General features: G+C 37.0%; 1 pseudogene; it reads left to right on the top strand.

Moving 5' to 3' along the window:
• LOC124891027 overlaps window positions 1-22,717 on the top strand; it is a 79,390-nt pseudogene extending 56,673 nt beyond the window's left edge.
• Window positions 22,718-23,108: the final 391 nt, after the last annotated feature.

Genomic DNA, 23,108 nt, shown 5'->3' on the forward strand with positions numbered 1-23,108 from the left:
AGAACAAATGCAAGAATAGATACATAGCTGAACTTTAGATTAGAAGGGATAAATTAAGGAAGAATAATACCTTTAGATTAATCTGAACTTGTGGAAAAAAGGTGTGGATACTTGGCTCGCAATCTACTTCTGCCTCCCAAGTAGCTCCCTCAACAGACTGGTTCCGCCACAAAACATTGACCAAGAGAACATATTTGTTGCTTAGTCTATGGATCTGAAAATCTAGGATCTCAACAGGAATCTTATCGTAGGAAAGAACGTTCTGAATATTAGCACTCTCTGAGGGATCCACTACAACGGAATCACCAATATTCTTTTTAAGCATGGAGACATGAAAAATAGGATGAACAGCTGACAACTCTGTGGGCAACTCAACCTCATAGGCCACCTTACCAACACAGCCCAAGACTCTATATGGGCCAACATAACGGGGACTAAGCTTCCCCTTTTTACCAAACCTTTTCATCCCTTTCATGGGTGAAATCTTCAAGTATACCAAATCACCCATTTCAAACTCAAGATCTCTTCTCCTGACATCGACATAAGACTTTTGGTGACTCTGGGAAGTCTTCAACCTCTCTCTAATCAACTTAACTTTCTCCATTGCTTCAGAAACAACATCAGGCCTAAGCACGACAGCTTTACCTACTTCAAACAAACCTATGGATAATTTGCATATTCTACCATACAAGGCCTCAAATGGTGCCATCTTAATGCTAGAATGGTAACTATTGTTATTGGCAAATTCTATCAATGACAAATGCTCATCTCAACTACCTTTGAAATCAAGAGCACATGCCCTCAACATATCTTCCAGGGTCTGAATGGTCCTCTCAGCCTAACCATCTATCTACGAATGAAAAGCAGAACTCAGAAGAACTTGGGTACCAAGACCCTACTAAAACGCCCTCTAAAATTGAGAAGTAAATTAAGTGTCCCTATCTGAAATGATGGACGAGGGAACTTTATGCAGCTTGACTAACTCCTGGATATACAATCTAGCATAATCCTCAGCTAAATAAGATGTATTCACGAGCAAGAAATGCGTGGACTTAGTCAGCCTATCTACAACAACCCAAATAGAATCATGATGACGACATGAAAGAGGCAACTCGATTACGAAGTCCTTATTAAACGCCTCCTACTTCCAAGTGGGTATACCAAACTCTTACATCACACCACCGGATCTTTGGTGCTCTACCTTAACCTGTTGGCACGTTGCACACTTTGCTACGAATTTGGCTATGTCTTTCTTTATACCAATCTACCAATAGATTTCCTGCAAGTCGCGGTACATCTTGGTAATGCCGGGATGAATAGAATACCATGCGCCATGTGCTTCATCTATAATCCTTTGTCTAAGATCATCAACACAAGGAACACACAATCTACCTTGCAATTTCAACACACCATCTCCCTCTTTGGAGAAAACCTCTACCTTTTGGTCCTTAACTGTTTCCTTTAGTCTGACCAAACTAGGATCTATATCTTGCTTATCCTTCACTTTCAAAACTAAAGAGGATTCGGAACTACTTTGCACCAAAGTACTTACCTCAGCTGAATCAAGCAACCTACCACCCAATCTATACAAATAATGCAAATTATAAGCTAACTCTTTCTTACCTTCCTCTACATGGGCAATATTACCCATAGATAACCTGTTAAGGGCAACTACCACTACATTGGCCTTAACCGGGTGATACAACACACTCATATCATAGTCTTTCAATAACTCCAACCACCTCCTCTTCCTAATATTCAACTCCCTCTGAGTAAATACATACTACAGGCTCTAATGATTAGTAAACACATCAACATAAACACCACAAAGATAGTGTCTCCATATTTTCAAAGCAAAGACCAGAATAGCTAACTCAATATCATAGGTTGGGTAATTCTTCTCATGCAACTTTAACTGTCTAGAGGTGCAGGCTATAACTTACCTCATTGCATCAACACATAACCCAAACCAATTCTAGAGGAATTACAATACACCACAAAACCATTTGTACCATCAGGCAAAGTCAACACAGGGGCAGAAGTAAGTTGAGTCTTTAACTCCTGAAAACACTTCTCACAGGAATCTGACCGCTGGAACTTGACTTTTTTTTGGGTCAACCAGGTTGTAGGAGATGCAATAGAAGAGAAACCCTGAACAAAACGATGGTAGTTTCCTGATAGACCCAAGAAACTTCTAATGTCAGACAGAGAGAAAGGTCTAGGCCAATTTCATACAGCTTCTATCTTTTGGGGATCAACTCCAATACCTTCGTCTGATATAATATGACCCAGAAAGGCTACAGATCTTATAAAAAATTCATACTTATAAAATTTGGCGAACAACTAGTGGTCTCTCAGAGTTTGCAAGACAACTCTAAGATGATTCGCATGGTCATCCTCATTACGGGAGTACACAAGGATATCATCTATGAAAACAATGACAAACATATCGAGATATTGCTTGAACACTCGATTTATGAGGTCCATGAAGGTGGATGGGGCATTGGTTAGCCCAAAGGACATGACTAGAAACTCAAAGTGACCATAGCGGGTTCGGAAAACTGTCTTTGGAATATCATATTCCTTGACTTTAAGCTGGTGATAGCCGGATCTAAGGTCTATCTTGGAGAAATAACTTTAACCTTGCAACTAATCAAAGAAGTCATCAATTCTCAGAACAGGATACTTGTTCTTGATGGTGACCTTCTTAAGCTGATGATAGATAATACACATACGCAAAGAACCGTCTTTTTTTGCAAAAATAAGATAGGTGCTCCCAAAGGAGAAATACTAGGCCTAATCAAACCTTTATCTAAGATATCTTTGAGTTGCTATTTCAAATCCTTAAGCTCAGTAGGTACCATAAGGTATGGTGGAATAAAAATGGAATGAGTGTCGGAAAGAAGGTCAATCCTGAATTCTATCTCTCTATCGGGAGGTACCCCTGGGAGATCTTCCAAAAAAACATCTAAAAACTCATTAACAATATCGACTGGCTGAATAGTTGTAGCCTTGGACTTAGTGTCTTTGACTATAACTAGGTATTAAATGCAACCCTTGGATATTAGCTTTTTGTCTCTGAGATAGGCGATAAAATGACTCTTGGGAAATACCAAACTCTCGGACCACTGAAAAGCTAGTTTATCAGGAAACTGAAACTTGACCACACGAGTATAACAATCTATAGATGCATAAAAAGAATGAAGCCAATCCATACCTAGAATAATGTCAAAATCCATTATGTTTGACTCTATCAAATCCACAAGTATAACTCTATGAAGAATAGTAACAGGACAATCTTTATACACTTGTTTAGCAATAACTAACTCTCCGATGGGTGTAGAAACTAGGAAAGGATCAGGAACTTTTTTGGGACTCATTTTGAAATTCATAGCTACAAGTAGGGTCACATAAGAGAGACTTGAACCACGGTCCAACAACACACAGACATCAAGGTAAAAGACATAGAGCATACCGGTAATAACATCCAGAGAGGCCTCCTACTCCTAATGGGATGGTAAGGCATAGAATCTATTCTAGTACTGGCCACCAGTAGTACTGGATAAAGCACCTTAACCAAGGGCGGGATGGGTTACAGGAGTTGGTGCACTAGTAGCCTGTGCCTAAGGTCGGGCATCTCTGTTCCCCTGTCTAGTATGAGGACAATCTCTAAATCTATGGCCCTGCTTGCCACAACAAAAATAAACCCTCATATCTATGAAACATTTACTAGGATGATCCCTATCATACTTAGCACAAGGAAGATAACGGGGCCTATTACCAACACTGTTCTACGACCTAGATATTATGGATCTATCCCCTTTCTCTTGCCTGCTTCTAACCGTGGGAGCACTAGCTGATGAAGGCACTGGCATAGACGGATGCCTCTAAAACTGAGGGTGGTTCCCTCCATGGTACCTAGGATGGCTAAAATTATGCTACTCAGATCTAGCCCTCTTGTAACCACTCACTCGATCTCTCTCCCTAATCTTATCCACCTCTATCTATTGGGCATCCGTTATAAACCTAGCCAGATCCATATCTCTATGTAGCATCACAGTTTTACACTCTTTCAGTACCAAACTAGAAACACCTATCACAAATATGCTCATAACAGCTCGGGTTTCAGAAATCAGATCAGGAGCATACTTGGCCAATTGATTGAACTTAAAGTAGTAATCCTTAGCAGTCATAGAGCCTTGTCTCAAGTTCATAAACTCCTTAATATTTGCCTCCCTCTTCACAAGTAGAAAGAACTTATCCAAGAATGTATTTTGGAACACCTGCCAAGTCATAGGAATGGCATTCTCGCCTCTACCCTTCCTTCATGATGCAACCCAGTCATAAGAAATGTCCTTTAGCCTATAGGAAGCCAACTCAACACTTTCTTCCTCAGAAATATGCATCACCTGCATGATATTTCTTACCTTCTCAAGCTATAATTGTAGGTCCTCATCTGCTTTAGACCCATGAAACTCTGGCGGATTCATCTGCATGAAATCATGAATCCTACCTACAGCTACATCACCTCCCTTCTGATTAGCAACTGTAGCCTGGTTATTAGCCCAAATATTAACGGTGACTGTTGGGCTAACACCTAAAAGGCTGCCTGAAACTCGGTATGAGACACAGTCTCATTTAAAGGATTAATAGACTGGGTTTGATCATCAATGTTTGTGCAGACATTCGCACTTTAGAGACGCATTTTTTGAAATAGAAGAGCACGAATTATTAGATAAGAGGGACAACTGTAGGCAAGATAAAATCTGAAAGAAGAAATAATTTTTTTTCCTAAAATATCTTATAGCCTCTTGCTTATAGATGTGGCGTGCTATATTACGATGGTCAAGACTCTACTCCACGTGGCTTGTCAGACTCCCTAGGACTACTTTAAAATCTTCAGCTGTAATACCAATTTTGTAACAACCCAAAATTGTCTCTCGGGACGTCACACAGTGCTTAAAGATACAAATATCTCCAAGCTAACCCTTTGAGCCTATTTCTACTAATAACACTCATTTCAAGATAAAATAATTCAAACACTAGCATAGACATATCATATGAAAGGAAATACGAAGAAAATTCTCGGTCCAAATGACCACAATACTGGAAGCCTCAACACAACCACAATCTTATAACTAGTCTGACAAAGCCTCTACTAATTCATGAACTAGAGATCCATTGGGATAGTTCCTGAATTGATTGGAGATGAACTGAAAGTAATAACATAGTCTCTCAAATACCGAAATGTCTGATGACAGATCCACGAACCATGAGGACTCACCGCTGAAGGGATGTAGACAGAGGTACTCAAAAGTCACTAATGAGGCTGGGACTGAGCACCTGAACCTATATTATAAGGTAGTGTAGCACATAGACATATACGTGGATCAGCACTTGAGAATGTACTGAGTATGTGGGGGTGCATGCATTTATATAAAACAACATCAATACTTTTTAATCAAATCATGCATGTAATAAGTAATGACTCACATGGCTTGAATAAGTATAAAATACAAAGCTCATGAATCATGTGAAATAGAACATGTAACATAATCTCGTGAGTCATTATACTTTCATCTTTGAAATTTATACTCTTTTCCTATTCTCATTACTCAAGGTTAAAGAAAACTTTAAGTAATACTTTCAACTCATGCATATGACTCATGGAGAGAAAAACTTCTTCAATGCTTAAGAACTTATAACTCTTTTGAACCCAAATACTTGGAATTCGAAATCATATAACTTTGGATCATACTTGAAGGCATTTCATTAACGTTAGGAGAATGTCTCATTCCAACCTTTAGGAAAAAATACACATATCAAGGGAAAGTATTTTAGTTTTAAAGGAATCTCTTATCTCAATGGAAAATACTTTAGTTTAGGGAGTTTCTCTTAACCAACATACACCATGCGAGTTACATAGAGTCCAATGTTTTGTCCTCCTAAGGAATAGACCTCACGTTTGGGAGAGGCGTCATACTCTTTCTAGGAAGTATAACCTATGTCCAGGGATCACTAAATAAACTCGGCCTCGAGCCCAGTATCAACTCATCCATAGGACCAAATATAATCATAAACTCGGCCTCAGGACCAACCCACAGTGGCACGTAGTTTTGGGGTAAGAAACCATAGTAACTTACCCTTTAGATTATCTGTGCTCATCTCATAAAAATCCAGTTTTAGAAATAATCTGATTCTTCACCACGAACACAATAATCAAATCGGTAATCTTATGTAGTAGAGTGGATTTCAAAACTCAATAACCATTAAGTCAAAACATTACTCAATAATATCAGAACACTCAAATCATGGGTGCTTATAGCACAAGAGTTCATAAAATCCCCAGTCTCAAGTAGCGCTTAATAACCCATAATTCAATCTCAAGTTAAAACTCATCAAAAGCATAATAGACAGCATATAGATTCATAACTCATGTTGAAATCTGGAAATTTCAGCAATTTGTCTCAAAATCTCAATATACTCATATACTTCAATATCTCAAACATTTCAACTATTAACTTCTCAAGGATTAAAATCATTGGGTATAGACCCAGCTGCAATTTCTTAAGAAAACATGTAAAAATCATGCCATTAGACTCTCAATTCAAGGAAAACATCAATAGCTTGCAACAATTACAATAGGTGAAAACCCCCAGTTCAATTTCATGTAAAATCTCATAAATTGCAGAGAAATTGTAGTTTAAATAAGCCTTTGGGAACAAGGCTGAAGGGATTACCCTTGTTCAAAATCCCACCTACCTTAGACTAAGAAATTGGATGAACAAGCTTGCTCTGAACTCTTATTCTTACTCTTGAGAGAGGGTTCTTGCAACCCTTGAACTTGGGGAAATCAAATCTCAACTCAATTTGTTGAATCTATGGTGAGTTCTCGGATTTCTTGCAGAAGGATTTTAGATTTGCTCTAGAGGAAGAAACCCTAGCCTTTGGATATTTTGCGAGATAATGAGGCTATATAGTTTATTTAGAATATATCTGAGAGTTAAAAGACAAAAGACCAAAAATCCCCTTGTTCAAATGAGCTAAAAACACTGAACGGGGGCTGCAACGATCAGAGAGATGGTCTGTTGCATGTTCGATGGTCCGTCGGGTCGTCCGTCGCACATTGGCAAGGAGTGGGACACATTGCCTCAATGAAATGGTCAGAACGATGGTTTGACGGTCTATCACAAGTTTGATAGTCTATCGGACCGTCTATCGCACGATGGCCAGGGTGAGGCCACACTGACTTAGCGCGATGGTCACAACGACGGACCATCGCAAAATCGATGGTCAGTCATCTTGGCCATTGCACTTGGGCTAGAAAAGGGATATTCTACCTTGGTCGCGATGCTCCAAGACTCGACGGTCCATCGGATCATCCATCCCACCTGGGCGTTTCTGACAACTCTCGGCAAAATGTCCATAACTTCTCAAGCCGATGCCAAATTTGGACAAAATTGGTATCGTTGGAAAGATAATTCAATTATCTACCTGATAAAAAGTTAAATTTAAGAAAATTCTATATGGTTTAAATACTAATCACTTAGGAAGTCTTTTCACAATCTTTTAAGGCTGGAATTACCCATCACTTGACATGCTCTATGGCCCAGACTATGAGGAAACTTTGTGGGGTCTTACAACAGTATGAGTATGATGGAATACTATCTTAAGTTCACTTAGTTGGCGTGGTATTCTCCTTTGATGGTGGCTGATAATAGTCTTATAATGAGTAAGTTTGTTTCTGGTGTATCGCAGAATTTTATTAAATTGACGCAAGGCAGTATGAGTGTGAAGGAATACTCGGTTAAGTTCACTAAGTTGGCGAGGTATGCTCTTTCGATGGCGGCTGATAATAGGACTAGAATGAGTAAGTTTATTTCTAGTGTGTCTAATAGTGTGGTCAAGGAGTGTTGGAATTCTATGTTGATTAAGGATATTAACCTATCTACATAATTCAGCTCACCAGAATAAGGAAGAGAATATTAAGGAGAAAGAGAGAGAATAAAGGGTTAGAATAGGTAATTTTAACTTTTCTCAGCAGAGGTCAGGGGGTGGAAACCGTTCTCTGTTCTATTAGAAATTCTCAGCTTCAGCTCCATTTTCAACTAGTGCGCCTGTGCCAATATTCAGGAATGGCAGTTGGGATAGAGAACCAGGCTCTAAGTAATAGGGTAGCGTGAACAGTGGTTGTACAAATCAGCTTTGTGAAAAATATGGCAGGAATCTTTAGGGTGTGTGTAAGGTTGGTAGTGATGTTTGTTTTGGGTGTGGCAAGCCAAGGCATAGGGTTAGAAAGTGTCTAGTAGTCTCATAGGGCAAAGGATTTATGCCAACAAAGCCAGTCCAATATGTCATCAGCTCCGGCAAGTCGTCCAACTAAGCAAGACGCCACTTCCAATGCCACCAGTGGTTAGCACCAGAATAGATTGTATGTACTCTAGTCCCAACAGGATCAGGAATGTTTTCCTAACATAGTTACGGGCACGTTACAGGTCTTTTATCTCTGTATTAATGCTTTATTAGACCTTGGATCCTCACTATCCTTTGTAACCCCCTATCTAGTAGTCAATTTCGGTGTTAGTATCGAATCTTTAGCAGAATCTTTCTCAGTGTCTACCCCAGTAGGTAGCTCCATTGTAGCTATTTGGGTATGCAGGAACTACCCGATTAAAGTGTCCCAGAGAGTTACCTCAGCGGCTATTGTGGAGTTAGAGATGACTAATTTTGAGGCCATTCCCGAAATGGATTGGCTACATTCATGTTATTCCTCAGTTAATTATAGAAATAGAGACATTCAGTTTCAGTTTCCCAATAAACCAGTCATTAAATGGAGGGGTAGTACCTCTGTGCTTATGGGTCAGATTGTTTCTTATCGAAAAGCGAGAAAGATTATATCTAAGGGGTGTATTTACCATCTTGTCTGATTTAAAGACTCTTGTTCTGAGACTCCAAGTCTCGAGTCCGTTTTAGCAGTAAGGGAATTTCTAGATGTGTTCACTGAAGACCTCCCCGGAGTTCTTCCCGAAAAGGAAATTGAATTCAAAATAGTTCTCCTTCCAGATACTCAGTCTATCTTAAATTTTTCCTAAAGAATAGGTCCAGCTGCGCTTAGGGAATTTAAAGAACAATTGAAAGATCTCTTAGTTAAGGAATTCATCAAACCCAGTGTTTCTCCATGGAGTGCTCCAATCTTTTTCATGCGTAAGAAAGATGGTTCTCTCAGAATGTCCATCGATTACTGTCAGTTTAACAAAGTCAAAATTAAGAATAAGTATCCACTCCCCAGGATTGATAAATTATTCGACCAAAGTCAGGCTGCCAGTTCTTTCTATAGGATAGACCTAAGATCCGGCTATCATCAGCTTAGACTCAGAGAATGTGAAATTTTGAAGAAAGCCTTCATAAGTTAGTATGGTCACTTTGAATTCTTTGTTATGTCTTTTGGACTAATGAATTTTGGCTCTCCAAACATGAAATTAACGTATTTAGGCTTTGTGATCGTTTAATGGCATCAAATAGAATTTTTCACAAATTTCTTCTAATTTTTATCAGTTTATTGATAATCGTCATCCTTTTATATTCTTTCATCAATATTTTTCATATTTTAATTTTTACCCAATTTTTTGATTATTATCTTTAATTTAATAAATTTTAAAATTATTATTATTTTATTATTATTTTAATATTTTACACAGTCATTTGCATACGTACATAGTATAACACTGCAATTAATTACTACATAGTATAATTTTAATTATTTATATCAGAATATATATTTTTTAGGATAGTTACACATTTTATTTGTTGTTTATATTTTTCTGTAATTATACATCGGCATTCATTATTTTGCATGTTATTTAATACTACTTACAAATGTGACTCGATTTAATTATTTTAATATACAGAACTACAAATTCGTCAATTTAAGGTCTCATCATATTTAATAAAAAAAGGGTGACATTTGAAGTGAAGGGTTGAAACTTTTATTTTTTTTTTAGGTAAAGAAATTTTTATACACTAGTTAAAAGAGATATTTATATTTTTAAATAGAATAGAGAGGTTAGGTTTTTTTTTTTTGTTCTTTTTGGATAAAAGTAATTTTGCTTTGTATTAAAAAGAAAAGGGGAAGGGGTATCTTTTGTACACATACACACGCAAATACACCACACACACAAGAGAAAAAAAAAAGACATGAGGTTTATCTCTCTCTTTCTTTCTTTACCTTTTCTTTAGTAAGACCCACTTTCTTTATCTTTTTGATTTTATTCAACCTACTTCCCCAAATCTAGGAGAGTTGTTTGAAAAATTGATTTGTTAAGGTATTTATTTATTATTTTATTTCTTTTTAAGTACTGCATTGCACGTCTCTTTTATCTTGGAGAACAAGGACACACACATACTCTTCTCTTCTCGTCCTCTTTCCCTCCGTCCTCTTTTTCATTCTCTCTCCATCTTTCACACCATCCTGTGCCTCCTGAATGCCACCATCTCCATCGAGCTCCAATCAACCACAAACCTCCACAACTCTGACCTGTCAACACGTTGTCCTTCTCTCTCTCTTATCCGACAAGCAACCACACTACCAACACCCAACAACTAACCTACTAGAAAATCCATCAAGCTCCATTACCACTGCTAGTGACTAAGTGATTAATATATATTTATAATCCTTTTCTTTAATTATTGTGAAGTAATACGTCGGTGTTGGTTAAAATCATTAATTACAGACTTTTGTGCCATGTTTTTTGTTTATATGGAACATGGTGTTTAACTAAAATTTAATTACTTAATTTTCTTTTAATATTGCTTGTGTCATTATTGTTATTTTGTATTTTAGATTTTAGGACGTACATTATTTAAAATTTTATTGATTGTTAATGGTATATTGATGATTGCTTTAGTTGATGTTCCATTCTTTATTGTTTGTTGTTACCTTGTAATTTTGTTTAAGCAAATTTATCTTTTTCTTGGCTTATTTGTTAATACTCACAAATACACAATTCTTAGCCAATGAAATTATTTTTCTGTATGGATATTTGAGGCCATTTCATTACAAAAGAAGACTTTATTTTATCAAAATTATTATTTTATATTAAGAATCAACACTTGGCAGATGAAGAAATTTTTCGCCAATTTTTGAGGCCTTTGCAAATAAGAAGATGTACATTACGTATAAATACGTAATAAAATAAATAATTTTTGGGTAATGACAATTTTATAACAACGCAAAAGATTTTACGATTCGTATCTTGGCAAGACGATTTAGGATAGCTAATCAATTGAGCAACCACTTCGTAGCCATGAAGTATTTAAAATTTAATCCGAGCACACTCTTTTTATGAAAAATATATTTTTTATACATATATGCACATATATTTTTTATTTATTTTGATAATTATTTGTTTGTTACTAACATTTTATTTACAAGTGTTTATACAGATTATTAGAAATACTCATCAGGGAATGCATTCAAAGAAGGCTTTAATTTTTATATTTATATTTTTACACTTTCACACTTGTACAAATATTAATTATAGTGAAATATTTATTTTTGGGGTATTGGGCGGGATATTCTTTACGCGATTCTCATCACGCGTTAGGCAAATTTTGGCCGTTAATATTTATATTAAATTAACTTAAATAGTTAATCAAATAATTCATACTTTTTACACTAAAAAATATTACGTAATCTTTTTCTTTAAAACAAGTTTTTATTTATTCGATCTTTTCTTTTCCTACATGTTTTTTATATACTATTATTTATCTTAATACCCTTCTTATACACATAATTTTATGATAAAATATGTAATGTACACATTCTTTACATATAAATTGTTTATAACATTTTAATACATGTTTTATATTTGTATTTATGAAGATTGATTTTTTTATTCATCGTTTAATGAACCTAAGTCTAGCCGGAAACCACATTTGTGGAATCTTAAGGGTGCCTAACCCCTTCCCTTCGGAATAAATTGAACCCTTACCTAAAATTCAAACTGGTTCTGTAGATCAAATAAAGTCATATTTGTTAATAAATAAATAGGTTTCCTATTTTTCCTTAAAAATTAGGTGGTAACTCTGTATAAATTAAGTTTTTTAGATTCCATAATGTCGTTCTCGTTTTGAACTTAGGTAAAAATCGGGTATGACAGTTTGGAGACTTTGCTAAGGTAATGCAGTATTCTAACCATTACAGATTTAGGTAAATATTTACGTTTTTATACATTGTTATTTGTTCCATACTAATTGTCTTGATTTATTTTGTTTATGTGGCATAAATTATTAATTTGCTATTATTTTGTATAGATTGTTTATTCGTTTATCACTTTATATAAATTGACATTCCGTTCATATTTTCTTCATTTAGAAAATTTAAATTCACATACATTATACATGTGGATTGTACATTGTACTTTTTAAAAATTTATTCAAATCACCTTATTTTAGAGAGTCAGCGCATACGTGGAGTGAGCAGGAGTTTTATTATTGTGGGACTACGTGTCTTCTCATATAGGAAATTCAAGTCTGAGTCTACCCACTCTTAGATGGAATACATATAAGGCAATCACTTCATATTAATAACAGTTCATTAAACAATTTTATATAACATATCGGATCTGATGAACTTCTCTGTAACAGCCCGCAAAAGTCCTCCATGTGTTATCTCCTAGTAGCATGATTATAGTATTGAAAACTTGAAAATTTTTCTAAGTGTCAAAAGGACTTAGTCTCATTTTGAGATCCAAGTCATTGAGGAGTTATTTTACGACCTTCTCGGCCCCTCATAGTTAATTTTTAAGTTGTTTCACAATGGGGTAAGTCGATAGCACATCTTAGACAAGATTCAAATTTTTTGGGCTGTGCTTATGCCTTATTTAATGTCCCAAAATAGTGGACCAACGCGATCTTGGCGCACTGCATCGCCCATCACATTGGTCCATTTTCTGCAGAAACTGCAAGGCAAAAGTGCTGAGGCTTAGGGCGATCGATGCGCCGCACCGCCTATTGCGTTAATGCTCAGTTGTTTTAGTTTTTTTAAAATTCACGTACAAGGGGGCAATTAAGTCATTTTCCCCCAACACCTTTTTATCCTTAATATGGTATTATACTCCCAAATCACCACTTTATTGATATTAACATCAAAATTCATCAAGAATACTCTTCAACCTAAAAAAATCCAAGGGAACTTAAGATTTGACCGTCAATTCTCGAAATTGATGTTCCCAATTCGAGGGCATCAAGAATCATTCATTAGAAACACAAGTTGAATTCCAAAAGCAAACGTTCGTTCAAAATTCATAACTTAAGGGACATGGGTTTATCCTAAAACTACATGGGCTTATGGATACACTTCAATATGATTTAAGGTTTATCAAGCATAAATTTATAAAGGGGTTTTGGAATCTATGTTTTAAATTATGCATTCTGAATGTTTCAATCCTATTATTGATTTGTCCTTTAGGCCTTTCCCCTTAAATGGATTTATACTCATATGTATATGTATGAAATTTAGTTTTTAAGATTGATTGAGAGCATAATTATGAAGTCCCTCTCTTGTGATGAATTGAAGTTTATGATCTTCTCTGGAATGATTTAAAATACATGTTTTATGATTTGAAAGTGTTTTTTCTTAATATTAAAGTATTTGAACATGATTTAGAAATGATGAGAGGGAGTTTCTTAATATAACTATATTCATGTTTAAAAGAGAGAATTGCATGTGATTGAGAACTTTGACATGACCACCTTGTGTATTTGAAATGTTGAAAAAGAGAGTTTTATGCATATGTTTACATGAGTTTTAAGAAAGAGTTCTTTGAAATGATTTATTAAAATGGTGGTCTCAAAGCTTATGTTTTAAAATAAAAGTATTACAATAATCTATTAATGGCTCAGAGATGCGACTTGCAAGCCAATGGTATGACGATACCATTTAAACGCATGACATAACAGATCTAGTATTTTCAGAGGTTGATTTCAGAAAATAAATGTTTTAAGAAGTTAAAAAATGGGCTTAAAGAGGATTAGGTGGTTACCCGAAGAAGGCACGAGTCAATCAACTCATTGCCTAAAACCATGTTTTGCTTATACGGGTATATTATTATTGTACGCTGGCGATGGCCCTATCGCGTAGTAGAGACAGAGACTCTAACCCTTGTAGCAAACTCAGGTTGGGGGCTTGGCTACTGAATTAGTGGTAGATTTCATATAGCCCACGTAATTTTAGAGTTGTTGGGTGTACCACCTAGCGCATAAGTAAAATCAAGATGTGTCACAGAGTTCAGATGATTTTATAGAGTCTTTTAAATATGCCCATGTGATTCTTACCATAGGATATATTTACGAATTATTTTAAATTACTCTCTAAGATTTTGAATGAAAAAATATTACTTTAGATTTGTTCTGCGTAACAGTATAACTGTAATGACCTCCTACCTTCTAGGGTCTAAGGCTCAATCTAGAGGTCCGGCTAAGCAGTAGAGATTTCAGATAAAAGAGACTTTGCAGTGGTGAGCCTTCTCTACTCTAAAAGGCCTATTTATTTCAGACTATGGTACTTATTTTGATTTGGGTCCACTTAGGGCCTTGTCCCAAATTCAGACAGTGGTCATTCTAGCATATAATAGAGATTTCGCAGTCGGGTTTAGAAGTTGTCTAGAGTTGTTGGATTTTAATATTTTATCGTTAAATTGAGTTCAGAGTATGACCATGATTTCATATTAAGTTGTATTTCTGTATCTTTTTTATTTAATTATGCATGACTAACAGATAGAGAAGGGCATCTGGGCCTTCATGGATTGGAATGCTCGTCATAGCCTGGGCCTCGATTCGGGTTGTGACAAACTTGGTATCAGAGAGCAGTTTATGGTCCCAGGGTGTCTGCAAACTCACATCGGGGTGTGTAGCGCGCCACACTTATAAGTGGGAGGCTACTAGGCATTTTAGAATGTCTCTCTTCTTTTAGAATATCTCACTTCTTTCATGACTTTGTTCATGCCATGGAGTATGTATGTCCCCTAATCAATGATCTCTTATGTTTCAGAAAATCACTATGCCTCCCCATAGAATCAACGAGAAAAATTCTGAACCAAAAGAGGTCCGTCCAACCCATGGAATGCGGACCCATAAAAGAGCCTACACTCCAAAATTAGTCCCTACTGTAGGAGTACCTCCAGTCCCTCTCAGGCCCTGAGGAAAAATGTTAACCGTCCCCAGCCTTCTCATAGGGACAATTCGAATGTTGAGTTTAGGTAGTCCATTTATATGATTGTACAATTGGTAGTCTCTCAGACCCGTCGGTCTAAAGATGTAGGTTCAGTATCTCGAATGTCTGAAAGTACTCGGGTTGTTCAGTTCATGTGATTGAACCCACCCATATTCATTGGCTTAAAAGTTGAAGAGGACCCTCAAGGCTTCATTGATGAGTTGGAAAAGATTTTTGAGTTGTGAACGTGAATGAAGTTGAAGGTGTGGAGTTGGCAGCGTACCAACTGAAGGATGTGTCAAACCAATGGTCTAATGAGTTGGAAGATTCGAAGGGTGATAATACCTAGCCTTCAGTGTGCAGCGAATTTGTAGAAGACTTCCTAGATCAATTCTTTCCTCAGGAGCTGCGGGAGGCCAAAGCAGAAAAATTTATGAATATAAAGCATGGAAAAATGAGCCTCAAGGTGTACACTCTGAGGTTCAACTAACTAGCCCGTTATGATCCGGACTTGGCAGGAAATATAAGAGCCCGAATGAGAAAATTTGCATCTGGTCTTTCCAATGACTTGGTGCTAGAATGCAAGGGGGACATGCTAAATAGAGATGTGGACTTCTCAAAACTGTCAGTCCACATTCAACAGATAAAGGATTAGAAGAAGAAGGTCGCTGAGATAAGGGAAAAGAATGGGCAAGCCAAGAGGGCTAGGCTAGTAGACGAGAATTATAGTTAGCAAAAGGGTGGTAATTGGGGGAACGGCTGGCACAAGAAAAATAATTGGGTAATACTCACTCCCCAGCTAGTACTCTAGTTCCCAGACCTCTAACTGATCGGCAATTCCAGAATTTTTAGTTTGCGTTGTGGAAGATGTGGGAGAAATCATCCAGGAAGATATCAGTTTGGCGTCATGGTATGTTATTTGTGCGGCCAGCCAGGCTATATCCCAAAGGATTGTCCAACAGCGAGAGGTAATATTGGAGTAGCTAAGTTACAAGCTAATTCTCTGCTCTGCCACTGCCACCCCAGGGTGCCTCTTTAGCTATCAAAAGCGGTCGCAATCGGTTGTATGCTTTGATAAACCGCCAGGAGGCAGAAGTCTCACCAAACGTGGTCACGGGTACATTACAAATTTTCTATCATGATGTGAATGTGTTCCTTGATCTTGGGTCAGCCCTGTCTTATGTGATCCAATATGTGGCCGTCAATTTTGGGTTTGAGCCCGATGTAATTACAGAAACTTTCTCTATTTACACTTCTGTGGGTGATTCTATTATGGCTAGGAGGGTGTATAAGAATTGTGTTGTGTCTATTTGTAGTCGGGATACTGTGGCAGACCTCATAGAGCTTGAGATGGTTGACCTTGATGCTATCTTAGGAATGGACTGGCTCCATTCATTCTATACCACATTAGACTGCAGAACCCAGAAGGTTACTTTTTCCTTTCTGAATGAGCTAGTGATATAGTGGTAGGGGCATTCTTTAGCACCTAGAGGGAAGTTTATATCTTTCCTTAGAGCCCATAAGCTTATTTCCTGAGGTTGTCTATATCATCTAATCCTAGTAAAAGATTCTAATATTGAGAGTTCTTCTCTTCAGTCAGTCTCTGTGGTAAATGAATTTATAGAGTCCTTTCCTGAAGATCTCCCAGGGGTACTACTCGATAGGGAGATAGATTTTGGTATTGATTTGTTGCTTGATACCTGTACCATTTCTATTCTGCCATGTAGATTGGCTCCTTCAGAGTTGAAAAAGTTAAAAGAGAAGTTGACATATTTGCTTGACAAAGGCTTTATTCTCCCTAGTATTTCTCCTTGGGGTGCACCTGTGCTAGTCGTGTGTAAGAAAGATGGTTCCCTCTGTATGTGTATAGATTATTGTCAGCTGAATGAGGTCACTATCAAGAATAAATAACCTCTTCCTGGAATTGATGATCATTTTAACCAGCTTCAGGGTGCTAGATGTTTTTCAAAGATAGAACTTCATTCGGGATATCATCATTTGAAGGTTAGAGAGTCAGATATTCCTAAAATAGATTTTCGAACCCGATATGAATAGTATGAATTCTTAGTCATGTCCTTCGAATAGACTAACGCCCCTGCAGTTTTTATGGACCTAATGAATAGAGTGTTCCATCAGTTTCGAGATTTGTTTGTCATTGTTTTCATTAATGATATTTTGATTTATTCTAAGAGTGAGGAGGACCATGCCAATCACCTCCGAATTATCCTTCAGACTCTCAAAGATTATAAGTTGTATGAAAAATTTTTCAAATGTGAATTCTGGCTTGGTGCTATTGCTTTCTTGGGGCATATTATATCTAGTGAGGGAATTAAGGTTGATCCCCAAAAGGTTGAGGTAGTGATAAAATTTCCCAGACCTACGACTCCGAGTAACATTCAGAGCTTCTTGGGTTTGGCAGGGTATTACAGAAGGTTCGTATAGTGTTTTTCTTCCATAGCAGCTGCACTTCCTAAGCTGACTTAGAAAAAGGTAAAGTTCGTGAGGTCTGACTCCTCTGAGGATAGTTTTGAGAGGTTAAAAGACAAGTTGTCAACTACTCCTATTTTTAATCTTTCGGAAGGTACAGAGGGCTTTGTTGTGTACTATGATGCATCCCATGTGGGACTTGGGTGCATTCTTATGCAGCACGGTAAAGTGGTAGCTTATGCATCTGGACAATTGAATGTGCATGAGAAAAATTACCCTATGCATGACTTGGAATTAATGGTTGTGGTATACACACTTAAGATATGGAGACACTATCTTTATGGAGTACATGTTGATATATATACTGACCACAAGAGTTTACAGTATATTTTCTTGCAGAAAGAATTGAACCTCAGGCAGAGGCTTTGGTTGGAGCTTTTGAAGGATTATGACATGAGCCTATACTATCATCCGAGCAAGGCGAATGTGGTAGCCGATGCCCTAAGCAGATTATCTATGGGAAATTTTTCTCATGTTGAGGAAGGATAAAGGGAAATGGTGAAGGATGTTCACCAACTTGCAAATCTAGGAGTGCCACTTTTGGATTTCGAAGATAGGGGAGTAGTTGTTTATGAGGTAGCTAAATCTTCCCTTTGTGCTGAAGTTAAAGAGAAGCAGGCCAAAGATACCATCTTGATGCAAATTAAGAAGGATTTGAGTCAACAGAAGGTAATGTCTTTTGAAATTGGTGGTGATGGAATTTTGAGATACCAAGGTAGGCTATGTGTTCCGAATATGGATGGTCTGCGAGAGAGGATCCTTGACGAATCTCACACTTCGAGGTATGTTGTTCACCAAGGCTCTACTAAAATGTACCATGATTTTAAAACTATATATTGGTGGAACAATATGAAACATTATGTGGCTGCCTTTGGTTCCAAGTGTTTGAATTGCCAACAAGTTAAAGTGGAGCATTTGAGGCCAGGTGGTACTTCCCAGGAGATAGCCTTGCCTCTATGGAAGTGGGAGATGATCAATATGGATTTTATCATGGGACTCCCGAGGTCCCAAAACTTGTATGATTCTATTTGAGTAATTGTAGACCGGTTGACCAAGTTAACCCACTTTTTGCCCGTGAGGACTAATTATTTAGGAGATAATTATGCTAAGATGTACATTGAAGAAATAATTTTTTTGTATGGGGAACCTGTATCCATCATATCTGACCGAGGTACGTAATTATCTTCGCAGTTTTGGAGATCCTTTCAGAGGGGTTTAGGTACCTAAGTGAACCTGAGTACGACTTTCCACCCTCAGACAGATGGGCAAGCAAAGTACACAATTCAGACCCTTGAGGATATGTTGAGGGCCTATGTGATCGATTTTAAAGGTATTTGGGTTGATAACTTGCCATTGATAGAGTTTGCGTATAATAATAGTTACTATGCTAGTATTAAGATGGCTCTTTTTTAGGCATTGTATGGGAGAAGATATAGGTCACCGATAGGCTGGTATGAAGTGGGTAAAACACGATTGTTTGGGCCTGATCTTTTTTATCAGGCAATGGAGAAAGTGAAAATCATTAGAGAACGACACAAAATATCTCAGAGTCGACAAAAATCCTATGCCGATATTAGAATAAGGGAGTTAGAATTTGAGGTTGGTGATTGGGTGTTTCTCAAAGTCTCTCATATGAAGGGAGTTATGTGATTTGGGAAGAAGGGGAAGTTGAGTCCTCGATATATAGGGCAATATCAGATTTTAAGAAGGATTAGTGGGGTCGCTTATGAGTTAGAATTGCCCACAAGTCTGGCTTCTGTCCATCTCGTATTTCACATATCCATGCTGAATAAGTGTATTAGAGATTATTCTTTAGTATTGCCTGTAGAGAAGATCAATATGAAAGACTTCTTGGTTTATGAGGAGGAACCCATTGCTATTCTAGAGCATCAGGTCCAGAAGCTGAGAAGCAAGGAAATAGTTTTGGTTAAGGTGCTGTGGAAAAATCAGAAAGCTGAAGAGGCTACTTGGGAACAAGAAGATGATATGCGGGCTAGATGCCCAAACCTTTTTGATTCGGTGGATGATGAAACAAAAGGTAAAATCGTTCCCCTATTCTTTCTATGCCTTTAGCATACTTGAAATCGTAGTTTTCTGTGTTCCACATTATCATTAGGGGATGAATGATCCCAAAGGGGGGATAATGTAATACTCCACAAAATTCCGCCATATGTTATCTCCTAGTAGCATGATTATAGAGTTGGAATATTGAAAATTTTCTATGTGTCAAAAGGACTTAGTCTCATTTTGAGCTTCAAATCTTTGAGGAGTTAGTTTATGACCATCCCAACCCTCGATAGTTAAGTTTTAAGTTGTTTCACGATGGGGTAAGTCAATAGTACATCTTGGACATGTTTTGAATTTTTTAGGCGGTGCTTAGACCTTGTTTGGTGTCCTAAAACAGTAGACCAATGCGATCTTGGCACGCCGCATCGCCCATCGCGATGGTCAATTTTGTGCAGAAACTGCCAGGCCAAAGTACTAAGGCTTGGCGCGATTAGGGCGCGATGCGTCTGGTATCTCGTTGATGGCATCAACATACCGCATCGCCTATCGTGTTGATGCCTAGTTTTTTAAGTTTTCTAATAATCTGCATCCAAGAGGGCAGTTTAGTCATTTTCCCTACCCGTTTTTATCCTTAACACCAGATTATACTCCCAAATTACCACTTTATTGATATTTTCCTTAAAATTCATCAAGAATATTCCTTAGGGTTTCAACCCAAACCAATCCAAGGGAACTCAAGATATGACCGTCAATTCTCGAAATTGATTCAAGAATTGGAATTTTCAATGAGAGGGCTTCAAGAATCATCCGTTAGAAACACAAGTAGAATCCCAATAGCAAATGTTCATCCAAAATTCATAACCTAAGGTACGTGGAATTTTTTGTAAAACTAAATGGTCTTATGAAAACACTTGAATATGATTTAAGGTTTATCAAGCATGAATTTATAAAGGACTTTTGTAATCTATGTTTTAAATTATGCATTCTGAATGTTTCAATGCTATTATTAATTGAGCATTTAGCCCTTTTCCCTTAAATTGATTTATACTCATATGTATATGTATGAAATTGAGTTTTTAAGATTGATTGAGAGCATAATTATAAAGTCCCTCTCGTGACAAATTGAAGTTTATGATCTTGTTAGGAATGATTTGAAATGCATCTTTTATGGTTTGAAAGTGGTTTTTCTTAATATCATAGTATTTGAACATGATTTAGAGATGATGAGAGGGAGTTTCTTGATATAACTATATCCTTGTTTAAAAGAGAAAGAATTGCATGTGATTGAGAACTTTGACATGAACACGTTGAGTATTTGAAATGTTGAAAAACAGAGTTTCTTGCAAGTGTTTACATGAGTTTTAAGAAAGATTTCTTCAAAATTATCATGGTCCCAAACCATATGTTTTGAAAGAAGAGAATTATAATAAGTTATTAATGGCTCAGAGATGCGACTTACAAGTCAATGGTACGACGATACCATATAAACGCATGCCATAACAGAGCTAGTGTTTTCAGAGTTTTATTTCAAAGAAAGCATGTTTTAAAGAGTTAAAAAATTGTCTTAAAGAGGGTAAGGTGGCTACCTGAAGAAGGCATGAGTCAACTGACTCATTGCCTAAAAATCCTGTTTTGCCGATATGAGTATATTATTATTTTACACTGCAACGATTCTGTGGCGTAGTAGAGACAGAGACTCTGACCCTTGTGGCAAACTCGTGTTGGGGGCTTGGCTACCGAGTTAATAGCAGATTCCATATAGCCCGAGGAATTTCAAGGTTGTAGGGTACACCACCTAGTGCAGAAGTTAAATAAAGATGTGTCACAGAGTTTAGATGATTTTAGAGAGTCTTTTAAATATGCTTATGTTATTCTTACCATATGATATATTTATGAATTATTTTAAATTTCTCTCATTTATGGTTAATTAAAAATAATATTTTAGATTTGCTCTGCGTACCAGTACAACTATATTGACCCCCCTATCTTCCAATGAATGAGGCTCAATCTAGAGGTCCGGCAAAGCAGTAGAGATTTCAGAAAGAAAAGACTGTGCAGCAGTGAGCCTTCTCTATTCCAGAAGGCCTTTTTATTTCAGAATATGTTATTTATTTTGATTTTGATCCACTGGACCCTTGTCCCAGATCCAAACAGTGGTTATTTTAGCATGTAATAGAGTTTTCGCAGATGGATTTAGAAAATATTCTAGAGCTGTTGGATTTTAATTATTTATCGTTAAATTGAGTTCAGAGTATGACCATGATTCCATATTAATTTGTATTTCCGCATCTTCTTTATTTATATGAATACTGTGCAAGACTACTAGATAGAGAAGGGCTTACGGGCCTTCATGGTTTGGAATGCACGTCACGGCCAGGGCCTCGGTTTGGATTGTGACATTCTCTTTCATGAAGCAATGGCCTACAATGATGAGCATCACAAAAATGTGGCAGCTGAAAAACCCTCAAAAATTGAGAGAGTAAAAATATCCACCAAAAAGTAGGTAAAAGTTCTGTTGTCATGCCGCGTGTTGTGCGTATTTACATGACGGACAATGACTCCACAGACTACCCTAGTGACGAGGTAGAAATGCTTCTAGGAGAGAAGTCCAAGAGGCCTAAGAAGTTGTGGATAAAGGAAATCATGATCGAAAGTGGAAGGACTAGGGTGATTTCAAAGAAGAAATCCAAAGAGAAGAAGCTGCTTCAAGTAAACATGAAAAAATACAAGGGAGTTAGACAACGAAAATGGGGCAGGTGGGCAACGGAGATCGAAGACAAAAGAAACAATACACAACATTGGTTGGGAAGTTTTGACACTACTGAGGAAGCTGCTGTGGCTTATGATGAGGCAGCCATTGAAATAAATGGTGCCAATGCTTTGACAAATATTCTGGAGCCACCATCAAAGAAAATTAACCCCTGAAAGATAAAAGGTGGATCTAGTTAAACTTGATTGATTAAACCTTCCGTAGGAGGTTAAATTTCATTGATTTTTATTGTTTTTTTTATTTTTCTGTACATTATTTGATGTTTTAAACTTGGTAGTCTTACAGCATTTTTAGTGGTTATGGTTTTACTGCATGTTTTTTATTAGAGGAAACTGCAGCTTGCTTTTCTTAACTCGGCTTATACTTTATTTTTTATGTTTCGCATCTTTATAGTTCATTTTGGTATTAGAATATATGAAGGGAAATAGTAACCCGGCTAAGAGGTGTGTGAGGTTAGCTGTAATGGGTTTGAGAATGGGCAGAATTCAGACGAAAGAAGTATGCCATTATCAAATCTATTGAAGAAAACCAGAAATATCTTCCACCAAATTTCAAACAACTGATGAAAGTAATTAAGAGCTCCTACAAACTTCCACTGGCTTCTAATCATGCACCATCGAAGAAGAAGTCTGC

Source organism: Capsicum annuum, unplaced genomic scaffold, assembly GCF_002878395.1.
Source record: "Capsicum annuum cultivar UCD-10X-F1 unplaced genomic scaffold, UCD10Xv1.1 ctg2906, whole genome shotgun sequence".
NCBI lineage: Eukaryota > Viridiplantae > Streptophyta > Magnoliopsida > Solanales > Solanaceae > Capsicum > Capsicum annuum.